The following is a 15201-nucleotide window of genomic DNA, read 5'->3' as shown; positions in this document are numbered from 1 at the left end:
TTGCTGAACTGAGCTCTGACACTGGAATACGGTAGATTCTTCTCCCTCAAATGCCTCAACATGCAATACTGCATCTCTACGGATATCCGTAAAAGACAAACCATCATTTAACAAGATCTTTGCTCGTAGTTCTTGTCGCAACATCATGTCCTGCAAGCCACTCAAGAACTGGTCCCGGATTAAAATGTCTTCATCACCAATCCCTCTGGAGTCCCGTTTCTTCATTCTGGAGAATAATTCTTGCAAACTTAGTGAGAATTCCCTAATATTTTCTGTTGATTTCTGTCTGCAGCTGAAAAACAGGGAGCGTAAGGTCGAGGTAGTTGTCTTATCGCCATACAATTCTAATTTCTCAAATACTTGTTTTACTATACATTTGCTTTCATCTGGCAAAATCTGCATTTCCCTTTTTGCTTCCACATCTAAACTAGAGAGCACAATATCCAACTGCTTAGTCTCCAGTAATGCATAGATTCTGAACATAGCTTCAAGACTAGACTTCCATTCTACTAAACTCACATCCCCCACACTACAATTGTCCCCCCCCCCCCCATCAAAAACGGGATCATCATTGACACAGAAGCTATAATAAGCCCCGCTTCCTCATTAGACATATTACACCTATCCTAAAACGAGATCAGCACAAAAAAAAAAAAAGAGTCCAATCCTGCCGGCTGTGTCAAGTTGTAATACCCAGGGCCAGGCTCCTTTTAATTGGACAGCCAATCTCAGATAGGACAAATGTACAAACAAGGATAGTTCAATCAATTATATCTTTAATAAGAAATATACAATTTAAAAAAACAGAAGGAATGGAGAAAGAGAGGATACAATGTCAAAAACAAATTCTAAAACGACACTTCACTAAACACATCAATACGATATAGGAAAAAAATAAAAAGTAAACCCAAGCAACTCAATTACACACTTTCCCCAATAATATCTCAGTGTAAACAATAAAAATAACCATTTCACAAATCAAAACAATCAAAATAAAGAAATCCCATATAACACCATGAACACAATATATAAATCAACAATTTGCAAAAAGAAAAACAAAAAAACATTAACACTGCAAAGCAAAATGGTTGAAAATGAAAAGGTTCACAATTTACAAATGGACTATATACAGAGTGACAGTGCCATAAAGAATAACTAAGATAAATCCTATAGACAAAGCTCACACTCCATTAACCCCCCAGACAAGACATATGTTTTAAAATCCACCAACACAATTAATACAATTAAAATAGAATTACCGGTTTCAATTCTAAAAATAGATACATCATAAAATCAATTAGCCCATAAACAATGAACAGTGGCCCAACGCGAGAGAAAAACAGAGCCAATATATTACAAAAGTCGATTTAACCATATACTTTCTCAGTTACACAAACCTACTTTGTTCTCACCACATACAGCAAGCATTAACGGATCACGACTTCCATGGATCAACTCATTCGTGGGTAGAACATTTCATTTTCCAATCAAACTGGAATAAACACTAAAAACAAAAAACTTAAACTAAAATTAACAAACAAAAGGCGCTCTGTCTTTTCCTGGCATTCACAAACACAACCTGTCTCTGTCAAGGGCACACTCCCGTCACCATCCAGCAGCTGGCTTTTAAAGCAGCACGTCAATTAAGACAGCTGCTTTATCCAATGGACTCCGGACAGAACATATTGCGGTCGTTAGTTTCAATGAAGTCGTCATAAAACCAGGACAAACAGAAAGAATCCCAAACTAGTTAAATACAAACAAAACTTGCCCATAAAACAATACTTTCAGGAATCATTGCTATAATGTCAGAGAAAAATCGATGGGAGGATGGCGAAAGAAATTTGAGAGAAGAGTTGGTGCAAAGAATACGGCGAGATTTTGTTGGCGAGGAATAGTGGAAGAGGAGGAGATGCTGAGGGAGGAATTCATTGAAAAAATCATCATTGGTCAGCTGGAAGTAAACTTTGAAGAGATCCTGGGTATACAGAGGAACGGCAGAGAAAAGTATTTGGACGTGACAATGAAGTGTCAGACCTATTTAAAGAAGCTCATGGTGAAGTATATGGAGAATGAAGAAGTCCACCCAGTAAACAAGTTCAAGGTAAGATCAATGGAGAGGGATAATTACAGACTGATAACCTTGAACATGTTTGATATGAACGTACCAGATGTTGCAGTAGACTTATTTTTGGTGGATTATGTGGAAATAGTATCTGGACCCATGTATAGAAGAGACAGGTTTGGTATGTGGAACGGTCAGAGGCAGTACGAGGTGTTGCTGAAGGAGGATGAAAATGGTTTTGAAGGATTTTTCCATCCACCTGCTACCTTCAGAATTGGGAGAGTGAAGGGATATATGGTTTACTCAAGACAACCTCAGATTTGCAGGGTATGTGATGAGGTAGGGCATTAGGAGTTTAGATGTGAGAAGAGGAAATGTCTGAACTGTAAAGAACTAGGGCATTTTGATCAAGCTTGCCCAAAGCCGAGAGCGTGCAACGAATGTGGGTCGACAAATCATCTATTCAGAGCATGCCCAAACAGATCATACGCAAGTGTTGCTAGAGGACAAGAGGAGCGTGGAAGTCTAAGGGCAAAAGATGAGGCCATGGAGGAGGTAAAGACCCAGAAGGCCCTCGTCAGTAATAGCAAGGAGACAAGTAAGATGTTTGCCCCCACTAAAGCAGTCGTATTGGAGAGAGATAAAAGAGAGGCGGAAGAACAGGGAGAAATCAAGGAAGGAGTCTCATTTACAGATTCTGAGCTGGCTGGGGTGTTAACTCCCTATGAAAACGAAGAGGAGGGCGAGGAGCCTGAGGGTATGGAAGAAGAGAATAGTGGAGGATCAAAAGGTACGGTGATTCTGGATACCAACATAAATAACATTTCCTGGGGGGGAGAGCGTGGAAGGAGAACATAGTACCAGGAAAAGAAATTGATAGACATTGACGAGGAGATAGTGTCAACGTATAATAGGTTTGAAAGTTTTATAGGAAATATCGGATGTGACCTTTGGGGATTCGGATGGTTCAGTGGTGTCGGTCATTGGTGGATCCCAGGTGATCGAGGAGTCGGTGAGTTTGAGATGGAAGATTCGGAGGTAGAAAGTTCTGAGGCGGAAGGTTATCTGGGAAAAAAATGGAGTGGAGGGGTTCAAAGGATTAATTGGGTTTAAAGGATTAATTGGGTTTACAGAGGAAAAGAAAGGAAAAGAGACCGAGGAAGAAAAAGGAATATGAATAGGGTAAAAGCAAATAAACAAATATTAATCTTTGTGAACATGATGCACCTTAAAGTAATTTCGATGAACACCAGAGGAAAGAAGTACTCTAGTAAAAGAGCGTCTTTGTTTTTGTCTTTAATGAATCTGGATTTTGAGATTTGTGTTTTACAGGAGTGCCATTTGAAGAACTTTGAGGACTGTAAACGGTTTTCAAAAGAATGGAAAGCAGGGCCCTCTCTATGGAGCATTGGTAATGTGCATGCAGATGGGGTGGGGATGGTTTTTAGGGGATTTGATTGGTTCTTGGAAGAGTCACAAATAATAATACCAGGTAGATTAATGTATGTAGATATATATAAAAAAAAAAAAAAAAAAAAAAAAAACCACACACACACACACACACACAACATGGGGAAGCATTTAGGGGGGATTAATATGTATGCACCAACCAGTAGGAGTGCTAGGTTGGAAATCTTAATTACCCGAGTTGCTGAGCACGAATAGGAAAGTTATTTTGGGGGGGGGGGGGGGGGGATTTTAACACCTCCCTGGATGATTTGATTGTTGTAAATGTAAATTAAATATTTTTCAGCCAAGTATCTGAAAAAGGAGGTGGGAGACTATGCCTTGGTGGACAGTTCTAGAATATTTAGAGAAATTCAAGAGGTGTGAGTAGGAGATTAGACTACATTTTTGTAAATAAAGAGTGTGTAATTAGTGATTGTAAGATTATCCCCATGTGGTGTTCAGATCATGATATTACACTATGTAACACAATTTTTGTTCCTGGGAAGTAAGTGTTATTTCCTAATTGCTTATGCCTCAAGTATAGAAAATTGCTATTATTCCCCACAAACTTTGCTTTTGTGACCAGGACAGTGATATTTTGAAATTTACCTATTTCCAATGAGAAAATGGGCGAATGTGTCTTTTCGTTCACATAGTCGGAAAAAAAAACATATGAATCCAAATTAACATGTATTTATACAAAAGTAATACAAAAATGATTACAAGAGATTTAGAAAAGTCAGTAGTTTGAGATTTATGATTATACTGTAAATCACTTTCACGAATCAGCCCCCAAATGTAGTCTCCCATCATGTTCTCGTTATACTGTCCTTGGTAGCGGCGTTCAAAGTCCAGTATATCCTGGTGGAAGCGCTCGCCTTGCTCCTCCGAGTACGCGCCCATGTTCTCCTTGAATTTATCAAGATGAGCATCAAGGATATGGACTTTGAGGGACATCCTACAGCCCATTGTGCCGTAGTTCTTCACCAGAGTCTCAACCAGCTCCACATAGTTTTTCGGCCATGTGATTGCCCAGGAAGCCCCGAACCACTGCGAGAAAGCTGTTCCAAGCCACGTTCTCCTTACTAGTGAGCTTCTTGGGGAATTCATTGCACTCCAGGATCTTCTTTATCTGTGGTCCGACGAAGACACCGGCTTTGACCTTTGCCTCAGACAGCTTAGAGAAGAAGTCTTGAAGGTACTTGAAGGCTGCCGACTCCTTATCTAGAGCTCTGACAAATTGTTTCATAAGGCCCAATTTGATGTGCAGTGGTGGCATCAGCACCTTCCGGGGGTCCCAGCCGTACTCATCATACTTCAAGGCGTCCAGCAAGATCTTGATGCTGTTGTAATCCTCTTTGAGGTGCACCGAGTGAGCCAGGGGAAGAGACGGGTACTTGTTACCATTATGGAGCAGCACGGCTTTGAGGCTCCTGGATGAGCTGTCAGTGAAGGACAGTATAACGAGAACATGATGGGAGACTACATTCGGGGGCTGATTCGTGAAAGTGATTTACAGTATAATCGTAAATCTCGAAAAACTACTCACTTCTAAAATCTTTTGTAGTCATTTTTGAATTACTTTTGTATAAATACATGTTAATTTGGATTCATATGTTGTTTTTTTCTGACTTTGTGAACGAAGACACAAATTTGCCCGTTCTCATTGGAAATAGGTAAATTTCAAAATATCACTGTCCTGGTCACAAAAGCAAAGTTTGTGGAGAATAATAGCAATTTTCTATACTTGAGGCATAAGCAATTAGGAAATAACACTTACTACCCAGGAACAAAAAAAAAAAAAAATTGTTACTTCAGTTCTATTGAAGTGAAAAGCCCAGACATTGGCCTGGGGTATTGGAAAATGAAAATTTCTGTTTTGGAAAATGAGGATTTTAAGAGAGAGTTGAGCCTTATATGGTAATTGGAGGAGGATGCAAGATAGTTTTGATAAATTGGTAAAATGGTGGGAGGAAGTAAAAAAGAGAATAGATAAATTCTGTCAACAATTTTGCAAGCAGTTGAGGAAATAGGAGAGATATGAGATGAAGCAGTTGCAAAATAAACTGGAATATGAATTCTGAACTTAATGAGGGGAGGGAGGTGAATGTTAAAATATATGAACAGGTGAAAAAGGAGATTAGATGTAAATTAGAAAAAAAGGTTAAGGAATTTACTTTTCTGGCAAGGGTAGAGGAAAATGAAAAGGATGAGAAGTGCTCTAGGTTTTTTTTTTTTTTCAAACAGTGAGGGAGAAAGAGAAATTGTCATTAGTGAACTGACCAGTGAAAATGGGTCAATTAAACAGACTGGAGAGATGTTGAAGTATGTGCAAAGGTTTTATCAGGAATTGTTTGGAAAAAGAGGAAATAAGGAGAAGGGTGATGTTTTTTTTAAGTAACATTACAAAAAAGTTAAGTCAGGAGGGAAAAGAAGATTTGGACAGGGGATAAACAAGGAAGAGGTGGAGGCACCTTTAAAATCATTAAAGAATGGGAAGACACCGGGGTGTGATGGGCTTCCAAAAGAATTGTATTTGTGCTTTTGGGAAATTTTGGGGGGGAGATTTTACTAAAGTGTATAGTGAGATGCTTAAGGATGGGGTGATGGCCAAATCACTGAGGATGGGGGAAATAAGTTTAATTTTTAAAAAAGGGGATAAAGATTTATTAAATTGGAGGCCGGTTACTTTGTTATGTGTGGAAAATAATTCTAGGTAAAGTAATGGCAAACAGATTAAAAAAGTAATGCCTAGATTGATAAATGAGGATCAAACATGTGGAGTGGTGGGCAGACACAGTGGTTTGAATTTACAATTAATTAGGGATGTAATTGAATGGGTAAATGGAAGGGAAGTACCATTATGTTTGATGAATATTGATCAGGAGAAAGCCTTTGATAGGGTTAGTCATGATTTTTTGTTTGAGGTAATGGAAAGAATGAATTTTGGCCAAACCTTTATGGGGTGGATAAAAACTATGTATAAGGCGGCTTTCAGTAGGGTGAAAATTAACGGGTTTTTAAGTGGGGAAAAATAGAACAGGAAGGAGTGAGGCAGGAATGTCCTATGGTCGCCGCTGTTGTATGTTATTTTTATTGAATCGTTTGCAGAGTTTGTAAGGAATGAGGTTTTGAAGGGACATGGATAGAGCATTCCAGGTGATAGATTTATATGGCCAAGCAACAGGTTCAAAGGTGAACCTACAAAAAGTCATCTGATGTATTGTGGGAAGTGGGATAAGAGAACTGAGGGTAAAGGCGGGGTTGAGGAGCGTCAGCACGGGCTAAAGATCTTGGGGGTACGGTTCTACAGGAAGGATGGGACAAGGAAAAATTGTGAAGAAAAAATTGAGAAGGTAAAGAAAAGAATGAATATATGGAGAAGCAGGACACTGACCATATCAGGGAAGGTTTTGGTGTTGAAAGCACAGATCCTACCTACGTTGCTGTATCTTGCCAATGTGTTTCCGGTTCCGGTAAGATGCAAACAAAAGTTAAGGGGGGTGTTTTCTTTTATTTGGGGAGGGAGATACGAGTGTGTGAAGAGGGAAGTTATGTACGGGAAAATGGAGGAGGGGGAAGGGACGTGCCGTGTTTTCCCTTAAAATTGGATTGTTTATTTGTAAATCTAATGTGTTAAGAATTTATTGATGAAAGTGTCACAAATCATTATTTTTTGAGATTATGGTTAGGGATTTCATTGAGAGAGTTTGTTTATTGGGATAATAGGGTGCCCCATTCAGAAACCAGGCTGACGTTTTATGATCATAGTGTCCTTTTTGAAAGTGCATAAAAATTTGGTAAATAGGGAAATTTTATTAAATCACAAAAAGATGTATGGGCTGATAAGGGATGAGTGGGGGGTTAAGTTGGATGTGGATTTAAGATCAATTGAATGGGGGAAAATGCAACAAAAGTATTTGGAAAATGAAGTGAAGGATTTGGTTTGGTTGGGAGCATTAAATAGGCTTCCTGTAAGGGAGATATTACATAGACACGGATGTGCATCCACGACAGTGTCCAAGAGGTAAATGTAATGATTATTAAACTAAACATGTATTCTGGGAGTACTATTTTGCAAAGCAATTCTGGACGAAATGTGCAGGTTTGCTGAAAATATTTGAGGGGAATTGGGTTTTAGATGTGGATTGTGTTATGTTTGGGGAGGGGGTGTTCAAACTCCCTAAGGAACATTACATACCTGTTTGGACTCATAAGTTTGGGGAAGATGGCTTTATGGGAAAAAAGCAACATAGCACTGAAAAAAGAAAAAGACAAAACCACTGTATTAGAGGCCTATTTGTTTCGAATGGAAGGTGAAAGTAATGAGAATGAAAGTATATATGGGGGAGGGAAAATGTAGGGAAAAATGGAAAGGTTTGATGGATGTGTTGGATGGCTGAGTTTTATTTCTGTGTATGTATGGGTAGATGAGTATTGGTATGTGTTATAAAATTGAGGTTTTTTTGCATGGTAAAATTGTAATGAGGGAAAGTGGTAAGAAAAAAAAAATTTGCTAGCGAAATGCGTATTTAAAGTGTTTGGACTCGCTATCCACGAGGAAGAGTGAGAGTGTTTGTTTTTGAGCGTGAAGGAGACAGCGATTGTCGTTTTTGGCCAACTGCTCGCTGTTATTGATGACCGCTCCAGTGTTCCTTAGGGGGCTGGAGGATGCGGACACGTTCTGAGTGGGTATCTTACCAAAAAGGTAAGAAAGACGACCTACAGTTGCAAAGCACTGCTGCTTTTTCGATGATTGATTAAAACTATAAATCTGACCGAAAACATGGATCACATTAATTGTGATCGGTCTGATACCAATAGGCTTACATGACAGGTATTGTGCATAGACAATGATAAAAGTACTAGACAGTTACAATTGCGCATTGAGCAAGCATAAAAGTTCAATTAGGAGAAAAGATATCCATTCACCACTAGCTAGACAATTTGTAGATGCCAAACATTCCATTTCAGATCTGAAATTCCGTGGCATACAAAAAATATTTAAAGCTCAAGGAGGTGATAATCTCGATCAAAAACTATTACAATGTGAATCAAAATGGATCTTCTATCTCCATACGGTACAACCCGAGGGATTAAATGAAGCGCTAGGATTATCCTTTTTTCTGTGATATAATGCGCAACCATATTTGTCTTTCATAAGAGCTGGAAAGAAATGATAGCGCTTTGAGATAATGTCTTTTACTAGCGGATTGTTTAGAAATCTACTCAGTTATGTTCCAACTTTGTCTACGAAACATATCTGTAACATTTATGTAATGCCTGTGTTTTTTTTTTCATGAAGTTAATTTGCTAACACTGTTCTGATTTGTTTCTAACCGTGAAGCGATCGCTGTGTTTGCCGTATATTTTCTTTCTGTAAGAGGAGTGTCCTTGTGATCCCATATAGAATGCGACGAAACAGGTCGCCCTCCTTAATAGAAACACCAGGTGATTTACTGCAGCGTCAGACATTGGAGGTTCAGCAGGGTACTGCAGTGTTGTGCAAAGTCAATGAGGTAAGTCAGGATGGCCGAGCGGTCTAAGGCGCTGCGTTCAGGTCGCAGTCTCCATGGAGGCGTGGGTTCGAATCCCACTTTTGACAACTCTTCTTAATTTATTTCCAAAACGTCCACCGAATGCTTGGTAATTTTACTTGTTTTTTCTTGTTAGTATTCAAATCACGGGTTTTTAAATGAGAGAAAGTCACCGCAAGCCCGCACCTCGCCACTTTCTTCACACTGTTAAACTGCCTCATAAAGATGAGGCCTCTAATTATGCCTTTCCAATACTTTGAATGTGTTATTGTTGAGTTTAACATCTTGGTAGAATCATAATGTCCGCAGGACTTGTTTTTCTCTGGTTTTAATAACAAACTTCATGTGTGGCCGGTTAGCTCAGTTGGTTAGAGCGTGGTGCTAATACTGCCAAGGTCGCGGGCTCGATCCACAAAACACAAAGTAGATAGTTATTTTAACTGAAAAACTGACTTGCTTCATTGCTCCTGCCACAGCACTCAAACACGTTGTGGCTAGCGTGAGCGGACCTAGCAGATAACAAGACCTACAAAATATCACATGCCAATAAAACATAACATAATTATGTTCATTTTTATAACACTCCACCCCAGATGGGACTCAAACCCACAATCCCTGGCTTAGGAGGCCAGTGCCTTATCCATTAGGCCACTAGGGCTGACATGGGAAGCATCCATTTGGAAGTACTAAAGTGGGAACAATAGTATCATGGTTTAATAAATATCCAAGCCATCGGTGTTCAAACACAGCCGTGTGTTACATTGGGAAAGGGCCGTACTTATCGGTAAGCATTTGAAATTCATGTGTGAAGATTTAAGATTGTGAAGAAGTTTTAATATGCTGCGTATTTGCGCATTGGTAACCTTACATAATTACGTTTGGATTAATGCCACTTCCTTACGGACAGTAGTCAGGGTGACGATACAAGACCAGAGCCAATAAACCTGTTATTTTCCTGTCCTTTCATTACCATATTCTAGAGTGCTTGTTCAGAATATGTGTGAATCCTGAAAACGTCTTGCTAATATGTGAACAAAGCCAGCATTCACTTTATTGATCACCATGTGGATTACCCGCTACTGGAACACAGATGATTGTGTTAAAGATGTTAGACTTTCAATGTACACGTTTTAAAGCTAAACGTTTGAGACAGTTCAAGCGCTGTAGCAGTGTTGAACTTTTTCATGGATGTTTGCCTTTTCGTCTTACTCTGGAAAAAAATAATAACAGCAATATAAAAAAGTAGGCAAAACAATTTGAGAACCGCATTTGGGTGAAAAATGAACAGTTTCAAAACACATTTGCAAAGGCATTGGATTCTATTATGGGGTTTCAGAGTGGTTGAACGTTTCTCATTATATACAGGTTTACTGGCTTGACAGAAAGGCAATTGACGAAAAGAATGCCTCGTCCCTGCGTGGGCTTGAAACCGCAACGTTTTGGTGAAGCCAAACGCGCTCACCGATTACGTTGTTTTATTAGATAACACCCTCGGAGCCCAACAGAACACTATGCATATAACTAAAATATTTATGGTCAAATGGCAATCGTATTCATCAGATTTTACGCACACATTTGATGGACTTTACACTTTAAAGGAGGAAGGCAGGCAATGCAAATGAGGCAACTGGCTCGTACTTTTAAATCATACGAGAAACTTGAACCCAATTAAGCTTTTAACCGCCTGCAGACTGGAATGAGTTTGAAATGTTATTGTAACACCTCACTGGGCTACAGCAATTGCATTATATGAAAGTGCTCCTGTTTGTCACCGGCACAGCTACCGGTGTCACTCAGAGTTGGAGGGAGACGGTCGGCCAGTTGCCCATAGAACAATACTTTCAGGGATCATTTCAGTATTTCCCCCCCCCCCCCAACAGAATTGATAAAATATCTAGAGATTGTGTAAAGCATTCCTGCTTCGGAGGAAGTCTTCTGCCGGGATTTGGAGGGGCTTTCTTCAGGAGCTGTGGTTATGCCGATGCAACCAGGTGTGCGGAGGCACAATGTAATTCGTCTTACATTGTGCGGCAAAATTGAAGAGAATTACCTAACTAGAATCTACTTCAGTAGAAAGATTATCCAGAAAATGTTGGAGACTTCACCAAAAGACCTGCATTGTTTGATCAAGAGACCTGGAACTGAAGCAAGCTTTGATGTAAGTTTTGTCAATTCTGAAAAAATGGAAAAGTTTTTACAACGATATAGAATGAGAAAGAATGAACTTCCTCCGAAACATTTTTTGGTTGAACCTCTGTCTGACCGGGAGATTAAAGTTGTGACTAAACAGTTTTATAATGAGTCTGTTCATGAATATGACGTGGAAACATGGCTTAAGAGATACTGCAAAGTTACTTCATCTAGCCGCAAAGTGTGGAATGGAGCACGTCAGTGGCTCATTCAACGGTTTAAGGATCCAGAGGGGATTGGTGGGGTGCGTCACCTTCCCAGTAATGTGACTTTGGGGGCAGCTCGTGGGTTTGTTGTATACAATGGGATGCCGAAGCTGTGTCGTAACTGTGGACAACTGGGACACCTGGCTGTGAGTTGTTCTGTAACTAAATGCAAGAACTGTGGAGGGCCGCATGTAACTGCTCTCTGCCATGAGGAGAAACACTGCAATCTGTGTGCGGAAGAGGGCCATGTTTTCAAAACTTGCCCAGATTTGTATACCAATATAGTTATAGGACAGAGAGTAAAACAGCAGGATGTTGAAAGGGAGGAGGAAGCCAGCAAAGAGAGAACAGAGGAACAGCAGGATGAAAACGGGAGTCTTAAAGAGGACCTGTATAGCTCAGAGTTTTCTTAAAATGAGCCCGATATCTCTGCAGAGGAGGATAACGCCGATAATGAAATGGAGATTATACAGCAGACCGGTAAACGGAAGCCTGAACAGGCTGTACAGTCAGATAACAATGGAAAGGTGGCTGCCACGGGCAACGACAAAGATAAAGGAGCTGATAACAATATAATCAAAGACAAGGACAATATTGAGAACACAAGAGGAGACTATCAGTGGCATAACGTGGGAGAGAAAGAAAGGGGAAAAAGGGACAAACAAATGATTAAGTTTGCATTTTTTTCTATCTTTCTTGTTTATACAATGATGATATTGAAATTATGTTCTGTAAATGTTAGAGGTATTAAAGGTGCTGATAAGAGAGTGTTTTTGGTTACCTTAAATCTATTGGGTGGGATCAAATGTAGAAAAGGCTGCAGGGTTGGGGATTCTGTTTAAAAACCCTCATATTGAAGTTAAATCTGTTTCTGATATAATTCCAGGGCGTCTGTTAGCAGTTGATATAAAAAGTATCATGAAACAGAAATTTGTTTAGTGAATCTTTATGGGGCTCAAACGTGTGCAGAGAGGGAACATTTTTGAACACTTAAGATTGCTTTTAGTGAGCAACAAAACTTCAATAGTGGCGGGAGATTTTAATTGTGGATTGTTACCTGCTGATAAAAGGAAGCGGAATTTAGATGAATCAGGCAAATTGTTAAATAGTGAAAGATGCTCACTTGAAGGATGCAGCAAAATGCTTTTGCCCATTAGACCCTGGTTTTACATGGTTCAATAAAGCACAGTCCTCCTTTCCTAGAAAGGATTTTTGTTTCGTATCACAGTTTTTAAATGTGAAAAATTTTGAATTGGAAACTGTTTTTTTTCCAGACCACAAGAGTTTGGTGGTATGTGTTGAACTGGTTAACAATTTTGAATATGGAAGAGGTTCTTGGAAATTTAATTGTGCATTGTTACAGAATCAGGATTTGTTTAAGGCTTTTAAAAAAAGGTATACAGCGTTGAAAGTGTGTTTTGATTCGGTGTGTGAATGGTGGGAAATGATCAAGAGTAGGACAAAAGGCTATTTTATATCACTAGGAAGGAGGAGGGCAGAGGAAAGGAAAAATAAATATTTTAAATTACAAAAAAGATTACAAAACTTGTATGGGTTGCAGAGTCAGGGGTTTAATTTAAGGAGGAAATACGAGATATTAAGGAGAAACTGTATAAGATGTTTTTAGAAATGGAAAAAAGGTTATGTTTAGGGCTAGAGTCAAGTACATGGAAGGAAACGAGACTTGTAGTAGTTTCTTTAAAGTAATGTTTAGGAAGAAGAGTTGTCTACAGGGCTTGAAAACTGAGAATGGGGGAGTTCTGAAAGGAAAAAAGATGAAATGTTAAATTGCAGAGGAGTTTTATGAATCTCTTTATGAAAAGAGAGAAACAGATCCTGTAATACAAGATTTGTTTCTTAAGTCTGGAAACCAAGGTAACATTAGAAGAGAATAATGATTTGTTGAGGGATATAAATTTGGATGAGATTAAAGAAGCATGCTTTTCTTTTAAAACAGGTAAGACTCCTGGATCAGATGGGTTGCCCATAGAATTTTATTGCACCTTTTGGGAATTGATTAAAGAAGATTTATTAGAAGTTTTCAATGAATGTTTGAGCAGTGGACTAATGAGCAATTCTATGAGTGAAGGGCTGATAACTCTCCTATTTAAAAATAAAGGGGAAAAAGAGGAGCTGAATAACTGGAGGCCTATTAGTCTCCTCAATTGTGACTAAGATCTTGTCCATGATAATGTTTAGGTTTCAAAATATAACGGCAAATTGATCCTGACCAAGTATGTGGTGTTCCAGGAAGAGCTATTGCTGAGAATTTAGTATTGATTAGAGATGCATGTATCTATTCAAAGGAGAGAGATTCACCTTTATGTTTAATTAATCTTGACCAAGAAAAGGCCTATGATTGTGTTGATCATAGTTTTATGTTTAAAGTTTAGGAGTACATGGGTTTGGATCAAAGATTTATTAGATGGGTGAAGATGCTGTACAGAGGCATCAGTAGTAAAGTTATTGTTAATGGATTTATGTCTGCTGGTTTTGAGGTGAAGTCAGGGGTGAGACAAGGGTGCCCTTTGTCACCCCTGTTATATATTTATTGTTTAGAACCTGCACTTTTGCGAATTAGAAAGAATACACAGATTGAGGGGGTGGTAACTCCTGGCTCTGATCATCAGGAGGTTAAAGCCTTAGCATACATGGATTATGTGACGTTGATGTGTAAAGTCTTCTACTCTATTCAGGAAGCTTTGAAAATTATGGTTTTGTATGGGAAAGCTTCTGGTTCGAAAATCAATATGGAGAAAAGTGAGGCTTTTTGTATGGGGGAGTGGGAGGAGAGAGATGAAATCAAGAAAATGTTAAAATTGAAGAATGATTACATTAAAATTAAGCATGATTTGATAAAAATGTGAGTGGGGTAAGGAATTGGGTGACGGTGATGGTAAAGTGAGAAAGACAATCACTTTCTGGAAATCCAGAAAGTTGTCAATGGAAGGTAAAATTAATAATGAATAATTAAAGTGGTGTTTATGTCAATGCTCTTGTATGTAGCAAAGGTTTTTCCTCCGGATAGAGCATGTTGCAAATCGATTAATAGGGAGCTGTTTATTTTCTTTTGGGGAGGGAGAATGGAAAAGGTAAAAAGGGAAACTAATGTTGGAGAAGAATGGAGGGAAAGGTTTTCCTAATGTCATTTATTTGTATGCAAATTGTCTGTTTTCTAATTAACACAATTCTTCTGATGAATAAGAAATGTAGTTTCTTTGCCAGGTTTTTTTTTGACATTTTTTTTTTTTTTTTTAAGTAGGATGGGTTTAATTCATATCAATTTGACAGTGCCCTATAGTTAGACGATGCCTTTTGTATACAAGAAGGCTTCACGGTTTATTTTAGAATATGATCTGATGGATTGGCCAAAAGCAAAGTGGAAACCTAGAGATTTGCAGAAAAAGAAACTGGCAAATGATAAATTAATCAAAGTTAATTTTCAGTGTGCAGACGTGTCAACAGTTGTGTGGAGAAATGTAGGATATCCTGGCTTATCTAATACTCAGAAGGATATAGCTTGGCTATCTGTACATGCACGCTTACCTTGTCGGCAGCTTATGTACAAAAGACAAATGGCAATGACAGATACATGTGTAAGAGTTGATTGTAACGAAACTGAATCGGTGGAACATGTCTTTTGTAACTGTAAGTTTGCTAAAGGATGTTGGGGGAGGTTAAAAGTGCTTCTGAAAAAATTTATCAAAACAAATTAATTGACATGTAATGTGATTATGTATGGGCCAAGAGGGGG

General features: G+C 38.8%; 2 non-coding genes and 1 pseudogene across 2 annotated transcripts; 2 read left to right on the top strand and 1 right to left on the bottom strand.

Moving 5' to 3' along the window:
- The first annotated feature begins 8013 nt into the window (after positions 1-8013).
- Positions 8014-8207, top strand: LOC117964537 (small nucleolar RNA U3; annotated as a pseudogene).
- Positions 8208-9037: 830 nt separating this feature from the next.
- trnal-cag (transfer RNA leucine (anticodon CAG)) lies at positions 9038-9119 on the top strand. Its single transcript has one exon. It is a non-coding gene; the product is annotated as a tRNA-Leu (tRNA).
- Positions 9120-9636: 517 nt separating this feature from the next.
- On the bottom strand, positions 9637-9709 carry trnar-ccu (transfer RNA arginine (anticodon CCU)). The gene has a single exon. It is a non-coding gene; the product is annotated as a tRNA-Arg (tRNA).
- Between the last annotated feature and the right edge of the window lie 5492 nt (positions 9710-15201).

The sequence above is a fragment of the Acipenser ruthenus genome, chromosome 29, assembly GCF_902713425.1.
Source record: "Acipenser ruthenus chromosome 29, fAciRut3.2 maternal haplotype, whole genome shotgun sequence".
NCBI classification, from domain to species: Eukaryota; Metazoa; Chordata; class Actinopteri; order Acipenseriformes; family Acipenseridae; genus Acipenser; species Acipenser ruthenus.
The sequence above is the reverse complement of the archived record's forward strand: the minus strand, read 5'-3'. Positions and strand labels throughout refer to the sequence as shown.